Source organism: Theobroma cacao, chromosome 2 (genome assembly GCF_053813885.1).
Source record: "Theobroma cacao isolate CCN51 chromosome 2, ASM5381388v1, whole genome shotgun sequence".
Lineage (NCBI taxonomy): Eukaryota > Viridiplantae > Streptophyta > Magnoliopsida > Malvales > Malvaceae > Theobroma > Theobroma cacao.
In genome coordinates this window covers 33,074,958-33,100,701 of record NC_142640.1, presented here as the reverse complement: position 1 = coordinate 33,100,701, position 25,744 = coordinate 33,074,958, and the positions used below count along the sequence as shown (strand labels likewise).

Here is a 25,744-nt window from a genome sequence, read left to right as displayed (position 1 = left end):
GTATGTATAAATTTATTTAGCTTTTACGCTATAAAAAATTATTCACGTATAACTCTATAAATATTGTTTTATAAGAAAATAGAATATTTCCCTTAATATTTCTTTTATTTTCTTATTATATTCAAATAACCGTAATTTCGTTTTAAATGAAGATTTTTGACTTTTAAACTCATTTTGAATATGAATTATGCATTTTGTACTTGTATATTACGTTTTAGCCAGTTTTGAAATTTTTGAGAAAAAAATGACCAAAATACCCCTGTGTGGCGAAAATTTTATTTTGATTGTTTTTGATCTAAAATAGTAAATATTCTCTAAAAACTCGATATTTAACAATGATTGCTCACGGGAAAGGAAAGAAACTGATATGTAAGCCTTGCGGGGTTCCGGTTGGCATTCCGGATAATGAGTGTCAATCGGGACGTCGCGGCGATTGTCATGGGCCTGAGGGAGGTTCCGGGTCGTGACATATTTACTGCAGAAGGGGTTCCGTGGACCAGCCTATTAGAGGGGCACGATAAACTCCATTATATTATTACCTCGAACGGAGAGGCGCGTAGGGTATCTCCTGGGGTAAAGCTTAGGGTTCACTTCACGCTAAACCACCACGTGAAGGGGAACTCAGCCAACGCCAAGGAACGGCTGTATTTTCTCAAACTAAAAATATATTTTAAGTGTATACAAAAATTTTAACAGCCTTGGCGGACTTGGTTGGATGCCCTGCGTAAGGTATCACCGAGTATGAGTTTTGGCACGAGCCAAAGTTTTAAGAAATTCATAAGCCAAGTTGATTACTCGATTTATATGGATTGATTTTATTTGGTTGAAATGAACTGAAAGGTAATGAAATTACAATATGGTGACTTATTTTAATTATCTCAATTTACTCGGCTTTAGATACTTTAGATGGTATCTGTTTACTCACTGGGATTATAAAATCTCACCCCTTCTTCCTATACATTTTCAGGCTCAGGACAGTTTGTAGATAGTCGAGTAGGACGAGAATTAAGCTCGGAACTGCATTATAGAAAGTAAGAGTTCACAGTCTTACATCCTCTTGGTCAATTGGAGCCCACGTGTCATTGCAGATCAAAACTTATATTTTGGTTATCTGTATTTCTATTCATACAATTTTTAGTTTACTTTCATGTGCGAAAAATTATTTACGAATATTTCTATAAAAATTTATTTTATGAGAAAATAGAATATTTTATTTATTATTTTTTGAATAGTACTAGTTGTCAACAATTTGCTTTCAAATGAACGTTTTAGATACTTAATGTGTTTTTAAATCATTAAATATATATTTTTTGCTTACCTACTACATTTTTAGCAAGTTTTGAGATTTTTGATGAAAAATTACGAAAATGCCCCTATGAGCCAGAAAATAATATTTTATTGTTCTTTTTTGAAAATGACTTATGATTTTTTTAAATGCGAGATTTAATAATTGTTGCTCACCGGGGAGATGCGGAAGTTGATGCTAAGCCTTGCGGGGTTTCGATCGGCATTCGGGGTGAAGAATGTCTGTTGAGGCCTCGCGGCGGTTGTCACGGGCTCGATGGGGAGTTCCGGGTCGTGACAATTTAGATTGGTATCAGAGCATGGTTTAAAGATCAGATATTTTGATTTTAAAGCTTTGGATTTTAAAGTTTTTGATTTTAAGATTGTTTTAAGAAATCCACACTGATACTGCGTGGCCCCAAGTCCAATTAAGTTAAGATAAGTTAAGTTAGGTTAGATTGAATAGAATGCATGCATCTACATATATAAACCTACCTATTTTTTGGATACATGAATGATTAAGTAATTACTATTTGATTGCATATAGGTTTTGAGGTACACTGGTGACATACACACCATGTCTAGAAGAGGTGGTAGTCCCGATACCTCTCATAGTGATAACGAGGGATCTCTAGATTCTACGACTAGAAGCAAATGGTACCCTGATACAGGTGATTCGGAAGGTGGTCCATCCCGAATTCCTAATAACAGAATTCATCAAAACTTAGCAGAATAGGTTCATAATAAGGAACGCTTTGAGAGTAGCCAGAATTTTGAAAGTGAGAGTAGCTCCAATATTCTAAAACTGAAATGGATTTCCTTTTGAAACAATCCAAAGAGTACCATAGAGAACATATGAAGAAGGCAATTGCAAGGGGAGATATTCGTCTTAGGAAGGGGGTGAACGTTGTACGATATTTTCCTCCCGGTTGTGGAAGAAATGCTGCACCGATAAGTGATGAGGAACGTAGGAGAATACAACAAGCCTAGATTGAAGAACAAAGGAGAAAATCTCAAGAGGAAGAGGATCCATTGATGTGCCCAGATCAGGACAATGAGGAACCTAAAGATGTTTAATACTTTAGTTGAAGTTGTATTGTCATAAATCTAGGTAAGTGTCGTTTAAGGGAAAATGTAGTAGTTACCTGTGTAAAGGAGTTGAAGTGGCTTTTATTTTGTATGACTCGAACGGAATGTAAAATAGCAGTTTAAATAATTGGATATGTATGGGAATCTTTTAGTATAACAGAGATAAATTGGTGATATAATTATTGAGGAAAGTTATAGAAGGAAGCAATAAGGTTATAAATGACATTCGGAATGGATAATGTGATTACATTAATGATTGTAATTTAAGCATGAAGGGGATTATTCAGTGATGTTATGACACTATGAGGCAATAGTTGGGCTAAATATAACCCAATGAAGTTAAATTATGGAATATGGGGAATATAAAATTTTGATTCAGTAAGGATTGCGAGAATAAAGTGAGGAGAAAGCTGGGCTGTCTTCGTAGTTAATTATACCGAAAGTCAATAAAATTATTGGAGTATGAAACAAAGAAGATAATTGGATAGGGATGACAATAAATTTGAGGAAAGTTGTAGATAGTAGGCAACTTATTTGTGGAGTGGTATATGTATTTTGAATTTATTACACTATATGAAAATGATGTTTTGAGGTGGAATTTTATGAATGTTGATAAACGTCAAAAGATGACATGAGATGGAAGTATTAATCTGGCTTAATGTGTATGACAAGAAAATAGAAGGTATCTATACTTATGGAACTCATGATATATATCTAAAAGGGAAACCACTGGTTGAGAATGATTGATGTGGTGACTTTGAATGCAAACAAATAGCTTTGATGAGAAAATTTCTAATAGCTACAGTATTTCAACATTGACTGTTCAACGCTGTAATGCTCCGAATACTTCATGCTTATGATGCATGAGTAAGATGGGAGTGACACGATAATGTGCTTACAAATTGAATTTTGGTTGTTGGTCATTGTGTTTTGTTATCTAGGAGTCTTAAATATTCTGGAGAATGTTTACCTAAATGAATTGAAAAACTTCTTTATTGCCTTGTATATAGGCATATAATTAAAAGAAAAAAAAATTGAAAGATTCTTGAGATGACTATATTGAGATGAGATACCAAGTAATGAAAGTGTGAAGGAAGAATTACGAGAATAGTATAGAAAATCAGTTTATATAGAATATCATTACGAGAATTTGTAATATCTGTATTGATACAGTAAAATGACAAGGGTTAGTAACAACATGAGGCTAATTGTGTGACACCCTAGAAACCTATGAAGACGAGTTAGGGATTGAATGGATGAGTACGTATTTATATATCTTTAAGAGTAAGTGTTTTAGGAATACATAAACATCTTTGAGAAGAGATTCTAATCATACATAGCAAGTATGAAACGTAAAATTTTTAAAACTTGCTGAGAAGCCTAACGGCCAATCACAAGTTAAGGGATCACATGCTATGAGACATAAGTTTAAGATAGATATTTCCAAGGAAATACTCAAGAGAAGTTTTACTCTGGATCTCGTTAAAGCAATCACTAAGTTATGTGATTATAAAAAGGAAGTTGTAAGCTGAGAGTGATATTAGTATTAATATTGAAAAATACTTGAGGAGAATCTAGTTTTAAGTTTTACAATTTCAAGTACAATTTATAAATTAGTTAAGGAAGAATGATGTTATGTTCATATGAAGGAGTGGAACAAAGGATGATAGAAGTTGACCTTGAAAATGAAGTCAGATTGTCACGGCCCGGAACTCCCATCGAGCCCGTGACAACCGCCGCGACGTTTCGATCGACATTCATTACCCGGAATGTCAACCGAAACCCCGCAAGGCTTTAATATCAGCTTCTCATTTCCCCTGTGGGTAACTGTTTCCAAATACCACATTCTAAAAGATTTTAAACTGTTTCCAACTTAAACAAATAAAATAATAATTTTCGTCTTACAGGGGTATATTGGTCATTTATCCCAAAAATCTCAAAATCATCTAAAAATATAGTATGTAAGTGGAAAACACATATTTCATAATCAAAAATAATTTTGGATGTCTAAAACATTCGTTTAAAATGGAATTATGACTGTTATAATAAAATAAAAATATTAAATAAAATATTCAATTTTCACATAAAAAGATATTTTAAGAACACTGTATAAATAATTTTTATAGCGTAAAAGCAAAGTAAATTCTTACATACCATAATACAGATAACCAAAGGATAGAATTTAATTTACAGTGACACGTGGGCCCACGAATGACCAAAAGTATCAAAAGAAATGAACCTACAGTCTTTGGATGTGGCAAGTTCAACTGTAATCCTCACCGATATCAGTTATCTACAATCTATTCTGAGCCTGAAATGGGTGGAAATGAGGGTGGTGAGATTATAAAATCTCAGTGAGTAAACAAACATCACTCAAAATATCTAAAGTCGAGTAAAAGGAGACTATTAAAACATTTCATCAAACTGTAATTTATCATCTTTCAACTTATTTCAACCAAATGAAATCAATTTATTTAAAGCAAGTAACCAGTATGGCTTATGAATTTCTTAAAAAGCTTGGCTCATGCCAAAAATTATTATCATACTCAGTTATTTGGGATACCTTGGCCGAGGGCTATCCCAACTAAGTCCGCCAAGGCTATTAGAAAGTCATGTTTTTATTTTGAAAACATAGCCATTCCTTGACGTTGGCCGAGTTCCCCTTCACGAGGTGGTTTGGCGTGAAGTGAACTCTAAAAGTTATACCTCAGGAGTTACCCTACTCGCCTTTCCAACCGAGGTAAAAATATAACAGGATTCCGTGCCCCTCTAATAGGCTAGTCCACAGAATCCAGCCCACTGCAGCAGGTCAAACCCACCATACAATAAAATTTTGACAGCATGACAAGGCTAATATATTACTACCCAGCCTGCAAGGGTAAAATAAAGCAATTCATATAATTCATAAAAAACACAGCCCAGCCAGTCATGCCAATACAATAACATAAGCCATTAATTCAATTTTAAATTTACAACATATCAGTGGTCTCCAATTACTCTATTTTCAAAATCGTTATTTCGTTTCAAGACAATTTATAAAATATTTTCATTTAAACTCATTTTGTTTACAAAACATAAAAATTTACCATTTGAACTCATTTTCATAAAATTCACCAAAACCGAATAAAAACATACTTTAGATAATTAAAATGATGGTAAGGTTACTCACCGTGTCTAGAGTGAGGATTTTCGAAATACTCAGACTATTGGTCCTCGGGTGCAATTCCCTTGCCTTTATCAGAGGACTCACCACCTTGAAACAGTACAAAATCGAGAAATTCACCACATTGGTACTAAATTGAAATTAAACTAATTTAGACTACTAATGCTTGATATGGAATGCAAAAATGTCTAAATTTTTGCCTAAATGCGGTGTTAGCCTATTTCGGTCTTTTACTCGATAAATTGATATACGCGTCCGTTTAAACTCCAAATTAATTTTTTTCAGTTTCTATACCTCAATTGCACCCAAATTGACTTAATGTCCCTCAGTGTGGTGCGAATTATCAATCTCGATAACAAATTACGAAAATACCCCTAGTGGGTAAAAATTTGTATTTTTGCTCCGAAAATTTCCATTATTTTTCTAGGCTCATAATTCATCATTATTCATCATAATTCCTCAAATAACCATCAAGATCAGCAGCCAATATTCCCCTAGAAAATTCAGCATAATGGGTTTCAATGGGAGAAAATTATATTTGTAGCTTATTTTTGCTATATTTCAATATAACTTAACTAAAATCACTTAATTCAATTAAAATCAACCAAAAATCAAGCTCAAAACTCATCCATGGAGGTTTTTCCAGCATGGGTGTCCATACCCACTTTCTAATTTTGCATGGAAATGAGAAAAAAAATGCATGGGTAGTGAAAATCACAAGGAAAATCAATGAAATTTACCTTTTTAATGCTTGATTTCTTGATTTCTCTTGATTTTCCCCAAATTTTTCAGGTAGGATTCTTGTTTTTTTTTTCCCTTTTCTCCCCTGGTTTGGACAGCTGAAGAAGATGAGAATTCTGGAATTTTTACCTTTTTAAAGGCTAAAATAATATAATATTGTTTTATTCATTTTTTAATGTTTTATTAATTCCTTAAATTCTAGCCATCCATTTGTTTCCAAATTTTCACCATACACTTGTCCCACATATCCATAGCTTAGGTAAAATTCTCAGACTTATCCAAAGTCTTGGTGGAGTAATTTTTGAAATTTACACTTTTACCCCCGTAAAAGTCAAAAATTACATTTTTTGCCCCAAAAATTGAAAAATTGCCCATAGACATATTTTTCATCCCTTATACTCATACCATTCTCCAATTTGTCAAATTTGATCTAAATTCTCTCAAAATCTCAAATTTTGTTCGCAGGTGACAAAATTACGATTTTGCCCCTACACTCTAGAAATCACTGGAATTAAACTTTTTCGCTGCCAAACCCTCAAATTATACTCCAATACTCAAATCATACTCCAATAAGTCAAATGGGGCTAAAAAAATTCTTTTCTAAAAATTCCCATTGTGTCCTTGGGTGGCAAATGATCATTTTGCCCCTGGACAGTAAAAATTCTAGTTTGACTTCAAATTGATCCTCGAACTCCAAATCACCATATTAAACCATTCTGGGACTTTAATATTCTTAATTTCATTTTAAATTCTCTATTTGATCTAGTTCGAGACTTAAATTAACTTAATTGTACCATTTGGTACATTGTCGTCTTTTAACGATTTTTCTTTCAGGGCTTTCCAAGTATGCAAACATATTGTCAATCATATGAATGACATGGAAAGTATTTTATAAGGTCGGGCTTGACAACACTACCCCCCTTAAAATAAAATTTTGACCTCAAAATTTCATGTACTGAACTCAGAGAAAATGTGGGGGTATTGTTTTCTCATCTAATGCTCGACTTCTTATGTCCTCCCTTTTATAGGGAATTTCGATTTGTTCACCTCATTTACCTCCAATTCAACTCAAGTACGTCGCTTATGTCTATTATTATCCTTTAAAATCATATCAATAATAACCTTCACAATTATGATCTCTTATATTGAGACATTAAGCATGCTTCTATTACTATCATTAAGCTTGAACCATAACTCCATCTCAATCATACCAATTTCGATCGCATTTTATTCTTATTTAGGTATACCAATCACTATCTTATTACTTCATTCCATATCAAACTTCTCGACTTTCATTCATTCATCCTATCCTCATACACTATTGTGTAGTTTACAACATCATTAACACGCCATACTCATTCCTGTACATATCCTCAGCGTTCAGGAAAATTAATGGCTTTAATTATTTCTACATATTTCATGTTTACTTTGCATTTAGGAAATTTCAATCTTCTTAATCCTATTAATCCATCTCATATGGCTTAATCGTACTATAGATTATATTCCCTTAACTATTTCTCCAAAATTCCTTAGGTCACCATAAATCGTCTTCTGATAAGATTCTTAATCGTTACATTATCTATACAACTCATCAAATATATTGAGTTCAAATCGTGAACCACTAAAACCATTATTCATTTAGTTGGGTACATCACTACTCCACACATACATATACATATACATTCAAATGTCTATATTCCTCATTATGTATACGAGTCTCTGTTTTCAAATGCCTTCAGACTAATTTCTCTTAATTCATTCCCATCCACAATCAAGATTCAATAGAATAAGCTTCATAATTCATACAAATTCTCATCATGCCTGTGTATAGTTCTTCATCATTTATATACTTATATTCTCTTCTTATCGTTTCCAATTATATGCTTAAGTTTCCTTGTACTGTATATCATTGCATCACAATGTCATCTCCATTGAATTATAATCTATTATGCGTGTATGTTTTATAATCCCATTGGTATCTCAAAAATTTATCTTGACTTGATCATTGCATCTTATGCAATACTACAATTCCTAAAAGTCATCCTTATTCCTCGATTATCCTTCATGTCTCCTATATATTGTATCCTTATTGCATTTCGATATTGATTTGTCACTTAAAACTCAGATTCATTTGAATCATGTATGCCTCACGCATTTTCGAATTCCAATTCCCATAATATATTAAGAAAGTTTCATTATCTGACTTCATTATCAAGGTTAACTTCTATCATCCTTTATTCCACTCTTTCATATGAATATAACATCATTCTTCCTTAACTAATTTACAAATTGTACTTGAAATTACAAGACTTGAAACTAAATTCTCCTCAAGTACTTTTTAATGTTAATACTTATACCACTCTCAGCTTATAGCTTCCTTTTTATAACTACATAACTTAGTGCTTGCTTTCACAAGATCCATGGCAGAACTTCTCTTGAGTATTTCCTTAGGGATATTTATTTTAAATTTATGTCTCACAACATATGATCATTTAACCCGTAACTTAGCCATTTGGCTCCTTAGCAAGTTTCAAAGTCACGCATCTTATGCCCATCATGTATAACTTATAATTCTTTCTCAAGGGCGTGTAAACATTCTTGAAACACTTAATAACTTATTTACTCTTTTATACACCAAGTATATCATTTCCATAAAGGCATGCCCAACTACTCATGCTTCAATTTATCTCCATGGGTTTCTAGCATGTCACCTAGTTTACTTGTGTTGTTACTAATCCTTTCCTTTCAACAAGGTCAAGACAAGAGCAGTATATTCTCATAACAATATTCTATATAAACTCATTTGCTATATCATTATTGAAATCTTTATTTACATTTTCCTCACTTGCTATTGACATCTCTTATCAGTATCTCATACTTTCATCTAACCTTTCGCTCGCTTCCTCTTTAGTCTTTAACAAGACTTAATCTCTTGTTTTTCTTATTTCTTAAGATTTGACTTCAGTCATCATATTATTCATCTTAACACTCCCCATGTTAATTTATTTTTCTGTAACCATCTCAAAAATTCTCTAACTTTCTTTCTCTTACATGCCAATATATATAAGGCAATAAAATAAAATAAAAAAAACTTTGCAATTTCACTCATCATCTTTATCTTAATACCTCCCAATGCACTTAAGACTCCAAACAACAAAGCTTAGCATGAAAACCAATGACCATTCTTCAACTCGTGAGTTTCATCTTCATGCCACTCTCAATTTGCTCTTGCTTGCTAGCCATTAGGGGTTCTTAACACGACAGTGTTTGAGAGTCAGTACTGTGGCGTTGCAACTATTTGATTTCACTTTATCCCAGCAACTCTTCTACCTTTAAAGCTACTACCTCAATTATTCACAATCGTGTGGCTTCCCTTCGAGTCTATACCACAATTAGTAAGACTAACTTTCCATCACAAGTTTGCGATCAAAACATTGATTTAACGTATTTATTTTGCCACTAGCATTCATATATCTTTACCATAACATTTAATACAAGTTTGCTTAAGCAAAAATCTCCAAATTTATTCATAGCTACATGTATCTCAAATTGTTCATCACTTATCATCAGTCAATAAATCCCACTCGAAAATACCATTTCCATATTGTATAGTGATTTCACCATATAGCATCACTGCACGATGTTCCTCCATTCTACTATCATGGATACTCCATAGAAATTAATTAAAAGATTTACGTACCCTAACTAATGCTAATTCCATTTAATCATATCTTAAATACTTCAAACTTGTAAATTACAACTCCAAATGTATGTCCATATATTGATAATCTTTATATATTTCATGAGCATGAAAACTACAACTTACAAACTAGCTTTCTATCATACGTACTTTATTAGAGCACTAATTTCAACTTATTTAATCTACCCTTGGTGGTATGTCAAAATCATCCCTATCTCGATTGCAATCCAGAGGAATCTCTCCTCTGTATATCCATATGAGCTGGTGGAGATGGAGCAGCTACCGTAGCCCGTCCTAACTGTGGACAATCTCTCCTAATGTGACCCAGTTGATCACAATGAAAACATCGTGCAGGCCCTCTGCATGACGCAACATGATAATTCCCACAATTTCTGCATCTACGTGAACTTCCTGAAATAGAGGAGTTTTTGCCCCTGTTTGGTGGCTGACTAAAAGATACACTTAGATTTCTCCTTTTTGCTAACTCAGCTCGCAGACTCTTATTTTCATTCGCAAGCTTCTCGGCTCTTAAAGCCATTCGCACCACCTCTTTAGCCACGGTTGCGTCCGACTCACCCATAAAAGAAACACAACTATGTTGCCTAGCCTCTTTAAGCTTCTTAGAATCAGAAACATCCAGCACTGGTGGTGGGACAGGAGGTGGGGATGGTGGTACTGAAGGAGCAGCCAGAGGAACTATAGGAAGAGCTTGACCAGCTTGAGCCTGGCCAGCAATAGCAGTAAAGAAGGCTGCTAATGCCTGAACTGCCTCAAGAGGCATAGCAAGAATACTAGTAAGTGGCAGAGGAGGTGGAGGATGTGGAGGAGTCTCGGTTTGTTCAGCAGCAGGTGCTGCCCGAATGGTGGATGCAGTTGATTCCTCCTCTATTGCACCTAACTGACGACGTTGAAAACAACCTCTTCCCCTCCCAGCTGATCTAGTGAAAGGTGGTTGTTTGCGTTGAGAAGACATAATAATCTATAAGAGGGAACAAAGTGAGTTTAGGCAACCTCAGGCTCTATATGCTTATGCATGTATTTTATTCAACCTAACCTAACTTAACTCGGGGCCACACTGACACTGTAAATTTTTAAAACAGCTTTAAAATAACTTTAAACCCAAAACTCTAATCTTTCAAACCAACAACTCTGATACCAACTTAATTGTCACGGCCCGGAACTCCCATCGAGCTCGTGACAACCGCCGCGACGTTTCGATCGACATTCATTACCCGGAATGTCAACCGAAACCCCGCAAGGCTTTAATATCAGCTTCTCATTTCCCCTGTGGGTAACTGTTTCCAAATACCACATTCTAAAAGATTTTAAACTGTTTCCAACTTAAACAAATAAAATAATAATTTTCGTCTTACAGGGGTATATTGGTCATTTATCCCAAAAATCTCAAAATCATCTAAAAATATAGTATGTAAGTGGAAAACACATATTTCATAATCAAAAATAATTTTGGATGTCTAAAACATTCGTTTAAAATGGAATTATGACTGTTATAATAAAATAAAAATATTAAATAAAATATTCAATTTTCACATAAAAAGATATTTTAAGAACACTGTATAAATAATTTTTATAGCGTAAAAGCAAAGTAAATTCTTACATACCATAATACAGATAACCAAAGGATAGAATTTAATTTACAGTGACACGTGGGCCCACGAATGACCAAAAGTATCAAAAGAAATGAACCTACAGTCTTTGGATGTGGCAAGTTCAACTGTAATCCTCACCGATATCAGTTATCTACAATCTATTCTGAGCCTGAAATGGGTGGAAATGAGGGTGGTGAGATTATAAAATCTCAGTGAGTAAACAAACATCACTCAAAATATCTAAAGTCGAGTAAAAGGAGACTATTAAAACATTTCATCAAACTGTAATTTATCATCTTTCAACTTATTTCAACCAAATGAAATCAATTTATTTAAAGCAAGTAACCAGTATGGCTTATGAATTTCTTAAAAAGCTTGGCTCATGCCAAAAATTATTATCATACTCAGTTATGTGGGATACCTTGGCCGAGGGCTATCCCAACTAAGTCCGCCAAGGCTATTAGAAAGTCATGTTTTTATTTTGAAAACATAGCCATTCCTTGACGTTGGCCGAGTTCCCCTTCACGAGGTGGTTTGGCGTGAAGTGAACGCTAAAAGTTATACCTCAAGAGTTACCCTACTTGCCTCTCCAACCGAGGTAAAAATATAACAGGATTCCGTGCCCCTCTAATAGGCTAGTCCACAGAATCCAGCCCACTGCAGCAGGTCAAACCCACCATACAATAAAATTTTGACAGCATGACAGGGCTAATATATTACTACCCAGCCTGCAAGGGTAAAATAAAGCAATTCATATAATTCATAAAAAACACAGCCCAGCCAGTCATGCCAATACAATAACATAAGCCATTAATTCAATTTTAAATTTACAACATATCAGTGGTCTCCAATTACTCTATTTTCAAAATCGTTATTTCGTTTCAAGACAATTTATAAAATATTTTCATTTAAACTCATTTTGTTTACAAAACATAAAAATTTACCATTTGAACTCATTTTCATAAAATCACCAAAACCAAATAAAAACATACTTTAGATAATTAAAATGATGGTAAGGTTACTCACCGTGTCTAGAGTGAGGATTTTCGAAATACTCAGACTATTGGTCCTCGGGTGAAATTCCCTTGCCTTTATCAGAGGACTCACCACCTTGACACAGTACAAAATCGAGAAATTCACCACATTGGTACTAAATTGAAATTAAACTAATTTAGACTACTAATGCTTGATATGGAATGCAAAAATGTCTAAATTTTTGCCTAAATGCGGTGTTAGCCTATTTCGGTCTTTTACCCGATAAATTGATATACGCGTCCGTTTAAACTCCAAATTAATTTTTTTCAGTTTCTATACCTCAATTGCACCCAAATTGACTTAATGTCCCTCAGTGTGGTACGAATTATCAATCTCGATAACAAATTACGAAAATACCCCTAGTGGGTAAAAATTTATATTTTTGCTCCAAAAATTTCCATTATTTTTCTAGGCTCATAATTCATCATTATTCATCATAATTCCTCAAATAACCATCAAGATCAGCAGCCAATATTCCCCTAGAAAATTCAGCATAATGGGTTTCAATGGGAGAAAATTATATTTGTAGCTTATTTTTGCTATATTTCAATATAACTTAACTAAAATCACTTAATTCAATTAAAATCAACCAAAAATCAAGCTCAAAACTCATCCATGGAGGTTTGGCCAGCATGGGTGTCCATACCCACTTTCTAATTTTGCATGGAAATGAGAAAAAAATGCATGGGTAGTGAAAATGACAAGGAAAATCAATGAAATTTACCTTTTTAATGCTTGATTTCTTGATTTCTCTTGATTTTCCCCAAATTTTTCAGGTAGGATTCTTGTTTTTTTTTCCCTTTTCTCCCCTGGTTTGGACAGCTGAAGAAGATGAGAATTCTGGAATTTTTACCTTTTTAAAGGCTAAAATAATATAATATTATTTTATTCATTTTTTAATGTTTTATTAATTCCTTAAATTCTAGCCATCCATTTGTTTCCAAATTTTTACCATACACTTGTCCCACATATCCATAGCTTAGGTAAAATTCTCAGACTTATCCAAAGTCTTGGTGGAGTAATTTTTGAAATTTACACTTTTACCCCCGTAAAAGTCAAAAATTACATTTTTTGCCCCAAAAATTGAAAAATTGCCCATAGACATATTTTTCATCCTTTATACTCATACCATTCTCCAATTTGTCAAATTTGATCTAAATTCTCTCAAAATCTCAAATTTTGTTCGCAGGTGGCAAAATTACGATTTTGCCTCTACACTCTAGAAATCACTGGAATTAAACTTTTTCACTGCCAAACCCTCAAATTATACTTCAATACTCAAATCATACTCCAATAAGTCAAATGGGGCTAAAAAAATTCTTTTCTAAAAATTCCCATTGTGTCCTTGGGTGGCAAATGACCATTTTGCCCCTGGACAGTAAAAATTCTAGTTTGACTTCAAATTGATCCTCGAACTCCAAATCACCATATTAAACCATTCTGGGACTTTAATATTCTTAATTTCATTTTAAATTCTCTATTTGATCTAGTTCGAGACTTAAATTAACTTAATTGTACCATTTGGTACATTGTCGTCTTTTAACGATTTTTCTTTCAGGGCTTTCCAAGTATGCAAACATATTGTCAATCATATGAATGACATGGAAAGTATTTTATAAGGTCAGGCTTGACACAGATAATGAAACTTTCCTAATATATTATGGAAATTGGAATTCGAAAATGCTTAAGGTATACATGATTCAAATGGGTTCGAGTCTTAAGTGACAAATTAGTATCGTAATGCAAGAAAGATACAAGGTAATATAGAGGTATGAAAGATGATTAAGGACAAAAGGATGACTCTTAGGAATTATGGTATTGCATGAGATGCAATGATCAAGTTGAGATAAATCTTTGAGGCATCAATAGGATTATAAAGCATACACGCATAATAGATTATATTTCAATGGAGATGACATTGTGCTGAATGATATATAATATAAGGAAACTCAAACATATGGTTGGAAATGATATGAATGATATGAAGTTATACACAAGTATAATAAGAAGGTTGACATGCACTATAAGAATTATTATATTGAAACTAGGATTAGGATATGGATGAATAAAGGGGGAATGTAGTCCAAGGCATGTGAACACATGGATTCCTATATATAAAGAGAGATGTTGACATTTGAAAATGCATGTATCTATGTATATATGAAATTGATAATTTTACTAACTAAAGTGAAGAATGGTTATCAGTAATTGAGAGATTTTGAAATAGTGTTCAGAGAGGTTAGTGAGCTAAAGTGTTAACGAACATGTAATGAACGATTAAAGTTATGAATGACTTTGAAGGTAAACCTTGGATTGTTTAAGTTCTTAATGGAACTCTAATAAAAGAAGGGTATGGACCAGTATAAGATGGACGAATCAAGGTTGAGAAATTTGGTACGGAGCAAATTAATAAAATGATGATTAGGTATACATAAGTAAGTATGATATGTGATTGAAATCAGTATAATTGAGGTGAAGTTATGGTTCAAATTTAATAATGGTGATAAAGGCATGCTTAGTGTCTCGATATAAGAGATCATGGTTATGAAAAGTATTATTGATCCAGTTCCAAAGGATGATAAGTGCCATAAATAAAGCATTTAATTGAACTGAAGGTGAACGAGGTGAACAAATTGAATGTCCCTATAGAAGGAACAAGGAGCAGGATCATAGAGGGAGATTGATAACGCAACATCGACGGGAATTCGAGGACGAATTCTATTTAAGTGGGGGAGATTGAAATACCCCAAACTTTGATATGGTGATAAATAAAGTTGATCGAATGCAAATTGAGGTCAATTAAAATGTTTAAAAGTGATAAGAGATGAAATGAGTAGTTTAGGATAAAATATTTCGCAAGTGAAAAAATAACAATAAAATAATAATAATTTTATGGAAGGAGAATTTGTGAGATAAAAGCAATTTGGAAGTCAAGTTAGGCATAATAAGGTATTTTGGGTATCAAGGAGACAAGATAAAATTTTTAGAATAAAATAATATTTTATTAATAAAATAATATTAAAATATTAACATTTAGCCGGATGTCGAAGTTAATCAAGAAGGAGGATCATATGGTTGATCCAAGTGGGGGAGAAGATGACAAGCCCGACTCTACAGAAATATTTGTCATGACATACATGTGGTGGATAACATGTTTACATGCTAAGAGAGTCTTGAAAAATTTACAAAAGTCGGTATTGTACTTAGAGGTACAATAAAGTTGATTTAAGCCTCGAACTAGATCAAATAGAGAATTCACAATGAACTTAAAAATTTTAAAGTCCCAGAGTGGTTTAATATGGTGATTCGGAGTTTGAGGATCAATTTGGAGTCAAACCAGAATTTTCGCTATCTAGGGGTAAAATGGTCATTTGCCACCTGGGGACAAAATGAGAATTTTTAGAAAAGATTTTTGGCCCCATTTGACTTATTGGAGTAAGATTTGAAGTTTAGAAGCGAAAAATTTTAATTTCAGTATAATTTGGAGTAAAAGGGTAAAATGATAATTTTACCATCCGGAATCGAAAATTTAATTTTTGAAAGGATTTTGATCAAATTTAATTATTTGGAGTGTGAAATGAGCATGAGGAGTGAAAATTATGCATTATGGCAAATTTTCAATTTTTGGGGTAAAAATGTAATTTTTGAAAAGTTCGGGGGCAAAAGTGTAATTTTGAAAAATTTGCTCCACCAAAACTTTGGAAAAATCTGGAAATTTTACTTAAAACTTGGATAAGTCAAAGGGAATGCATGGTGGAAAAAGTAGGACAAGTGGATGGCTAGAAAAAAAATGACTTAATAAAATATTTAAAATATGAATAAAATAATATTATTTCATTAAACAATAAAAAGGCATAAAAAAATCAGCCCACCCATTCTTCTTCTTCAACATTCGGCCAAGCAAGAAACAAGAGAGAGAAAGGAGAAAATAAAACCCTAGCTAAGAAATTTAAAGGGAAAATAGGTGGAAATTCAAAAATCAAGTGAAAAAAGGTAACATTTCTTAAATTTGTCTTGTGCTTTACCTTTCCCATGCATTTCCCATCATTTTTCATGGTTGAATCATGTGATTTGAGGATGATTTCAATTCTGGTCATATGGGTTTAGAGAGAGAAAGTTGTTAGATAAATTTGATTTTGAGTTATGTTAGTGTTTAGTGTTAGTTTAGCATGTTTATGAGTAAAACAACAAGAAAAATATTTATCTTCTCCATGAATTTCTCTAGGCCGAATCTAGCCAATGGTATGTGAGGATGAGGTTGACTTTATTTTAAGAGAATTGGGTGGAAAAATGATGAATTATGAGGTTGGAAATTAAATGGGAATTTTCGGTGCAATAAATTGAAATTTTTACCCACTAGGGGTAAAAGCGTAATTTATAGTCCGGACTGATAAATTGGACCAAATTCACAGTCATTGAGGTATTGTGGATATAATTGGATAATTGAAATTGAAATGGATGGAATTTGAGTCGAATTGGGGATTTTAAGACTTTACACCGTGTATAGGCGAGTTAGGTCAGACACCGCAATTAAGCGATTGTTTAAACATTTCAAATCCTATCTAGTGCATACGCATGGATAAGAGCCTAAAATAATTTATGATAAATTGACACAATTTATTGAATTTTGTGTCATAGATTATGGATAAGTGGTGAGTCAATTGTTTCGAGTAAGAGACTGCACCCGAGGGCGGAATATAGGAGTATTTCTACTCCTAATACTGTGAGTAAACTTATTATCGTCTTAATTATCTAGAGTAGTTTTATACAATTGTGTGATTTTATAAAAATGAGTTTAAATGGTAAATTGCTATGTTTTAAGAGAAATTGTAATTTTATAAAATGATTTTATAAATTTTCTGAAAAATCGAATATTGGTTTTGAAAATAGAGTAATTGGAGACTGCTAGTTTGTGTTGCAAATTTATGGTTTTGAATTGAATGGCTTATGACAATAACTAAGTATGAATGGCTAAACTGATTTTGGTGTTATAATTATTTATACTATGTATTCAGCCTTGAGAGGCTAGGTTGCGATAAATTACCATGTCATGCTAGAATGAATTTTATTGATTGGTGGATTATATATTAATTATTTACTGCAGAGGGGGTTCCGTGGACCAGCCTTGTAAAACCCAACCCTATAAATACATGTCATGACATACATGCACTGAGTAGCATGTTATTATGCTAGGAAAGCACATAAGAAAAGACGAAACCCGATATCGTACCTAACGGTACACTTAAGTTGATTTAACCTCGAACTAGTTCAAATAGGAATTGTAGGATGAAATTTAATATTTTATAGTCCAGGAATGAAAAAAATGATTGTTCGGAGTTCGAGGGTTCATTTGGGGTAAAATTGGAAATTTTGATGTTCAAGGGCAAAATCGTCATTTTGCCACCTAAGATAATAATTTGATCATGGAGTGAAATTTTTGACCAAGATTAACTATTTGGAGTATAATTTAATGATAGGAAGTGAAAAAGTTTAATTCTGGTGATTTTTAGAGTGTAGGGGCAAAATCGTAATTTTGCCACCCACGGACAAAATTTGAGATTTTGAGAGAATTTAGATCAAATTTGACAAATTGGAGAATGGTATGAGTATAAGGGATGAAAAATATGTCTATGGGCAATTTTTCAATTTTTAGGGCAAAAATGTAATTTTTGACTTTTACGGGGGCAAAAGTGTAAATTTCAAAAAATTACTCCACCGAGACTTTGGATAAGTCTGAGAATTTTATCTAAGCTATGGATATGTGGGACAAGTGTATGGTGAAAATTTGGAAACAAATGGATGAAATTTTAAAAATGGGCCAATGGGAAAGTGACACATGGCATTTTTTAATGAAATAATATTATTTTAATGAAAAGTCAGCCATTTAAACCCAAATTTTGAATGCTGGCCGGCCATAAGGAAGAAAAAGAGAGGAAATAGAGAGGAAAGGAAGAAAAAAAGAAAAACCAAAGAGAAACAAGAAAATTCAAAGAGAAATTCGCGGTTTTCGACCGTTTACGCGTCTAACGGTAAGATTTTTCGATTTTAGCTTGATTTCTACCTTTCCTATGCCTTTATTTCCATTTAGCATGCTTGAGGAGAGAGATCAAAAAGTGATATCAAGGGCTGGACGAAATTCTAGGGGAGAGAAATTGAAATTTTTAGGTTTTGATTTTTAGTTAAATTGATAGTTTAAGTTAGTTAAATGTGTTTAGAAATTAAATTGGGCAAGAAATCATTAAATTTTCACAATACCCACTCTTGGCTGGATGCTCAATGCTGTACAATGATGATGAATTGATTTTATTCTAAGGGAAGTGAAGAGAAAATGATGAAAAATGATTAAACGCGATAGAAAAACAAAGTAGAAAATTTACCGAGTTAATGTCCCATTTTTGGCTGAATTTTCCAAGGAAGGGAGTGAGCTGATTTTGTTGTTTTTAGAAGGTTATTGGCTGATATTTAATGGTTAGAAATGTTGGAGAGAGAATGGGATGATTTAGAGCTAAAATGGAGCGCGTTAGCAATTTATCGGGCAAAGTGCCAAAAATAGGTTAATACAGCGTTTAAGCCGTTTTAGGCTATTGCATTTCATACCATGCATTAGTATAGGATTTAAGTTAATTATATAGTGATTTAGCATCAATGTGATGAATTGTGTAAATTTTTGTAATGTGTCTAGGAGGAGAGCCTTCCGGAAAAGGCAAAGAAGTCGTACCCGACGAGTAATGATCGGGGCGCTTAGAAATCTTTTAGTTTGTACAAACAGTGAGTAAACTTATTATTATTGTAAATTATCTAGAGTTTATTTTAAATACCCTTTATGTATTTTATGAAATGAGAACGAGATTAAAACGGGATTTTTGATGTTTTAGGAATAAATGTGACAAATAAAAATATATTGTATTGATTATGAAATTGAGTAATTGGAGGCTACAAATTGACTTGAAAAATATATATTTTCCTAGGAATGGCTTATGAGAAATGAGTATATGTGGCTATATTTTGTGAATGCATTGGGAAATTTATGTAAGTTGTTTTACTATGCAGGCTGGATAAATAAATAAAAGCCACGTTATACTGTCAAAATTTTATTAAAATTGGTGGGTTAGTCACTGCAGTGACGGGTTTTCGTGGACTGCCTATTAGAGGGGCACGGTAAACCCAGTTATATAGTTACTCCGGTTGTAAAGGCGAGGAGGGTAACTCCTGGGGTAGTATTAGAGCTCACTTCACGTCGAACCCCCACGTGAATGTGTAACTCGGCCAACGCCAAGGAACGGCTGGTTTTAAAAATAAAAATGTGTTTCACGTGTGAATATTTTAACACCTTTGGCGGACTCGGTTAGATGCCTCGGCCAAGGTATCCCCGAGGATTAGTTTTGGCTTGAGCCTTGTTTTAATAAAAGACATAAGCCTTAACAATTGTTTTGGTAAATTACAAATATTTTATGGTTTAAGAAATAAATTGAAAACATTATGAAATGGGTTGAAATTTATTGTTTAAACTTGCCTCCATTTTACTCGCCTTTAGATATTTATGATAATGTTTGTTTACTCATTGGGATTGCAAAATCTCACCCAACTCCTTTCCACCCATTTCAGGTTCAGTATAGACTGTAGATAGCTGATCTCATCGAGGACTACCATTGGATCTGCATTTTCCAAATCGTAGGTTCACAGTCTTCTTTACTTTTGTTTATTTGAGGGCTCTCTTGTTATTGTAAATTAAATTAAATATTTTGGCTTACTGTATTTCAGTATGTATAAATTTATTTAGCTTTTACGCTATAAAAATTATTCACGTATAACTCTATAAATATTGTTTTATAAGAAAATAGAATATTTTCCTTAATATTTCTTTTATTTTCTTATTATATTCAAATAACCATAATTTCGTTTTAAATGAAGATTTTAGACTTTTAAACTCATTTTGAATATGAATTATGTGTTTTGTACTTGTATATTACGTTTTAGCCAGTTTCAAAATTTTTGAGAAAAAAATGACCAAAATACCCCTGTGTGGCGAAAATTTTATTTTGATTGTTTTTGATCTAAAATAGTATATATTCTCTAAAAACTCGATATTTAACAATGATTGCTCACAGGAAAGGAAAGAAACTGATATGTAAGCCTTGCGGGGTTCCGGTTGGCATTCAGGATAATGAGTGTCAATCCGGACGTCGCGGCGATTGTCATGGGCTCGATGGGAGTACCGGGTCGTGACAATTCGATTGGTATCAGAGCTTTTGGTTTTAAAGATCAAAGTTTTTAGTTTTAAAGTTGTTTTAAAAATTTACAATATCAGTGTGGCCCCGGATTAAGTTAAGTTAGGTTAGGTTGAATAGAATGCATGCATCTGCATATAGAGCCTAAGGTTATCTAAACTTGCTCGTATTTTTTATAGATTACAATGCCTCCTCGACGCGGACGTCCACCTCTCACTAGATCGGTTGGGAGGGAAAAAGGTCGTTCCCAACGTCATCAACCAAATACAGTAGAGGAGGAATCAGCTGCATCTACCCTTCGGGCAGCACCTGCTGCTGAGCAGGCCGATAGTCCTCCACATCCTCCATCTCCTCAGCCACCTACGAGTATTCCCGCCATGCCTACTGAGGCAGCACAAGCATTGGCAGCTTTCTTTGCAGCAATGGCTGGTCAAGCTCAGACTGGTCAAGTTCCACCTGTAGTGCCTCCAACTACTCCTTTAGTTCCACCACCAGTACATGATGTATCCATTTCCAAGAAGCTGAATGAGGCTAGGCAATTGGGTTGTGTGTCTTTCACGGGTGAGTTGGATGCCACTGTGGCAAAGGACTGGATTAATCAGGTTTCAGAGACTCTCTCTGATATAAGATTAGACGACGACATGAAGCTGATGGTGGCTACGAGATTATTAGAGAAAAGGGCTCGTACTTGGTGGAATTCGGTGAAGTCCCGTTCCGCTACTCCTCAGACATGGTCTGATTTTCTCAAGGAATTCGATGGTCAGTATTTCACTTATTTTCATCAAAAAGAAAAGAAAAGAGAATTTCTGAGTTTAAAACAGGGAAATCTAACTGTAGAGGAGTACGAGACTCGTTTTAACGAGTTGATGTTATATGTGCCGGATCTGGTGAAATCTGAGCAGGATCAGGCCAGCTATTTCGAGGAAGGGCTCCGTAATGAGATTAGAGAGCGAATGACAGTGACTGGTAGGGAGCCACATAAGGAGGTGGTACAGATGGCTTTACGGGCTGAGAAGCTCGCGACTGAGAATAGAAGGATTCGGACTGAGTTTGCAAAAAGGAGGAATCCTGGTATGTCTTCTAGTCAGCCAGTAAAAAGAGGCAAGGACTCAGCGATTTCAGGGAGTACTACTTCTGTTTCTGTGACATCTCCTTGACCTCCATTTCCACCATCACAACATAGACCTTCGAGGTTTAGCAGATCTGCTATGACTGGTTCTGGGAAGAGTTTCGGAGGTTCTGACAGATGCAGAAATTGTGGAAATTATCATAGTGGGCTATGTAGAGAGCCAACAAGATGTTTCCAATGTGGACAGACGGGTCATATTAGGAGTAATTGCCCACGGTTAGGACGAGCCACAGTAGTTGCATCATCTTCACCAGCTCGCACTGATATACAGAGGAGAGATTCTTCTGGGTTGCCACCGAGACAGGGAGTGGCTATACGGTCTGGTGTGGAGAGTAATGCCCCGGCACATCCACCTTCGAGACCACAGACTCGTACCTCGACAAGAGTTTTCGCTGTGATGAAAGATGAGGCACAAGTCCGACCTGGAGCAGTGACAGGTACTATGTCTTTATTTGATAAAAATGCTTATGTTTTGATAGATTCTGGCTCAGATAAGTCTTATTTGAGCACCACATTTGCATCAATTGCTGATAGAAACCTGTCACCATTAGAGGAAGAAATTGTAATTCACACCCCTTTAGGAGAAAAGCTAGTTAGAAACAGTTGTTATAGAGACTGTGGGGTAAGGGTAGGCGAGGAAGAATTTAGGGGTGACTTAATTCCTCTAGAGATCCTAGATTTTGATCTAATATTGGGTATGGACTGGTTAACTACACATCGGGCGAACGTGGATTGTTTCCGAAAGGAAGTTGTTCTCCGAAATTCGAAGGGAGCAGAGATTGTGTTTGTAGGGAAACGCCGAGTATTACCGTCCTGTGTAATCTCGGCCATCAAAGCTTCAAAATTAGTGCAGAAAGGGTATCCGACTTATTTGGCATACGTGATTGATACTTCAAAGGGGGAACCTAAGTTAGAGGATGTCCCGATAGTAAGTGAGTTTCCTGATGTATTTCCAGATGATTTACCGGGACTACCTCCTAATCGAGAGCTTGAGTTCCTTATTGATTTACTTCCGGGTACCGCACCTCTTTCTATCCCTCCATATAGAATGGCTCCGGCAGAGTTGAAGGAACTGACAGTCCAGTTGCAAGATTTAGTGGATAAAGGTTTCATTCGCCCTAGCATTTCTCCTTGGGGAGCACCAGTTCTATTTGTCAAGAAGAAGGATGGCACTCTTCGATTGTGTATTGATTACCGTCAGCTGAACCGAATGACCATCAAGAATAAATATCCTTTACCCTGGATAGATGATCTGTTTGATCAATTACGAGGTGCTATTGTATTCTCTAAGATTGATTTGAGATCTGGGTACTATCAGTTGAGGATTAAGGAGCAGGATGTACCCAAGACTGCTTTCAGGACGCGTTATGGGCATTATGAGTTTCTGGTGATGCCGTTTGGTTTGACTAATGCCCCGGCAGTTTTTATGGATCTTATGAACAGGGTGTTCCATCCACACTTGGATAAGTTTGTGATAGTATTCATAGATGACATCCTGGTTTATTCGAAAAATGATGATGAACATGCGGTCCATTTGCGCATTGTGTTGCAAACTTTACGCGAGAGACAACTCTATGCCAAGTTCTCTAAATGTGAATTCTGGTTGAAGGAAGTGGTTTTCTTGGGACATGTGGTGTCTGGAGCTGGAATTTATGTCGATCCCAAGAAGATTGAGGCAATCTTACAATGGGAGCAACCTAAGACTGTGACGGAGATTCGTAGTTTCCTTGGCTTAGCTGGTTATTACCGGAGATTTGTTCAGGGATTTTCTTTGATAGCCGTTCCTCTGACTCGTCTAACTCGTAAGGGAGTTAAGTTTGTGTGGGATGATGTTTGTGAGAATCGATTTCAGGAGCTAAAGAACCGGTTAACCTCCGCTCCCGTTTTAACACTTCCTGTTAATGGTAAAGGATTTGTAGTATATAGTGATGCTTCAAAGTTAGGGTTGGGGTGCGTATTGATGCAGGATGAAAAAGTTGTGGCTTATGCTTCTAGACAGCTAAAGAGGCATGAAGCAAATTACCCTACCCATGATTTAGAGTTAGCAGCAGTGGTGTTTGCTTTAAAAATCTGGAGGCATTACTTGTATGGTGAGCATTGTCGGATATTTACGGATCATAAGAGTTTAAAATATTTGCTCACCCAAAAGGAGCTTAATTTGAGGCAAAGGCGATGGTTGGAGTTCATAAAAGATTATGACTTGGTGATAGACTATCATTCGGGGAAGGCGAACGTTGTAGCTGATGCCTTAAGTCGTAAGTCTTCATCGTCTTTAGCAGCACTTCAGAGTTGCTATTTTTCAGCATTAATAGAGATGAAATCTCTTGGGGTCCAGTTGAGAAATGGTGAGGATGGATCCTTATTAGCAAACTTCATTGTGCGACCTTCGTTACTTAATCAGATCAAGGACATTCAGAGGTCTGATGATGAGTTAAGAAAAGAAATTCAAAAACTGACCGATGGGGGAGTCAGTGAGTTCAGATTTGGAGAGGATAACGTCTTGATGTTTAAAGATCGAGTTTGCGTTCCTAAGGGAAACCAGTTGAGACAAGCGATCATGGAAGAAGCCCATTCAGCTGCCTATGCATTACATCCCGGAAGCACCAAGATGTATAGGACTATCAGGGAGAATTATTGGTGGCCGGGTATGAAGCGAGACGTAGCAGAATTCGTAGCAAAGTGTCTCGTATGTCAGCAAGTTAAGACGGAGCATCAGAGGCCAGCAGGTACACTTCAGTCTTTACCTGTTCCCGAGTGGAAATGGGAGCATGTAACTATGGATTTTGTTTTGGGATTGCCGCGGACACAGAGGGGAAAGGATGCGATCTGGGTGATTGTAGAACGGTTGACTAATTCCGCTCATTTTTTAGCTGTCCATAGTACATACTCTATTGAGAAGCTGGCTCAGCTCTATATAGATGAGATTGTGAGGCTACATGGAGTTCCCGTTTCTATAGTGTCAGACCGAGATCCTCGATTCACTTCTCGATTCTGGCCGAAATTTCAAGAAGCTCTCTAAACCAAATTGAAATTTAGCATTGCTTTTCACCCACAGACAGATGGTCAGTCAGAGAGGACTATCCAGACCTTGGAGGATATGTTACGGGCTTGTGTCATTGACTTTATTGGGAGTTGGGACAGACATTTGCCATTGGTGGAGTTCGCGTATAATAACAGTTTTCAGTCTAGTATTGGGATGGCACCATACGAGGCTTTGTATGGAAGGAAGTGCCGAACTCCGCTCTGTTGGGATGAAGTAGGTGAAAGGAAGTTAATGAGTGTGGAATTGATCGAGCTAACTAATGACAAGATCAAGGTTATACGAGAGAGGCTAAAGGTAGCCCAGGATAGGCAGAAGAGCTATGCAGATAAACGGAGAAAAGACTTGGAGTTTGAGATCGATGATAAAGTTTTTCTTAAGGTTTCTCCTTGGAAAGGTAATAATTTGAATACTTTGAAGTATTAAATATTATTGATTATACTATCATGATAAATTATGGTGTTTTATTGGATAATGAAAGGTGTGATTCGATTTGCGAAGAGGGGAAAGCTCAACCCGAGATATATTGGACCATTCCAAATCATTGAAAGGATTGGACCAGTGGCTTATCGGTTAGAATTACCTCTAGAGTTAGATCGGATCCACAACGTTTTCCATGTCTCCATGCTTAAGAAATATGTACCAGATCCCTCTCACGTCCTCGAAACACCTCCGATCGAGTTGCATGACGATTTGAAGTTCGAGGTACAACCTGTGAGTATCTT

At 35.1% G+C, this 25,744-nt stretch overlaps 2 long non-coding RNA genes across 2 annotated transcripts in view; one reads left to right on the top strand and one right to left on the bottom strand.

The window, feature by feature from the left end:
• The window catches only part of LOC148764172 (uncharacterized), an 80,124-nt gene that overhangs the window by 24,526 nt on the left and 29,854 nt on the right, over nucleotides 1-25,744 (top strand). The window lies entirely within an intron of this gene.
• LOC148764173 (uncharacterized) lies at nucleotides 4,485-6,322 on the bottom strand. The gene is made up of 3 exons (XR_016024447.1): nucleotides 6,277-6,322; nucleotides 5,543-5,626; nucleotides 4,485-4,684 (listed from the first exon to the last, which is right to left on the bottom strand). It is a non-coding gene; the product is annotated as an uncharacterized LOC148764173 (long non-coding RNA).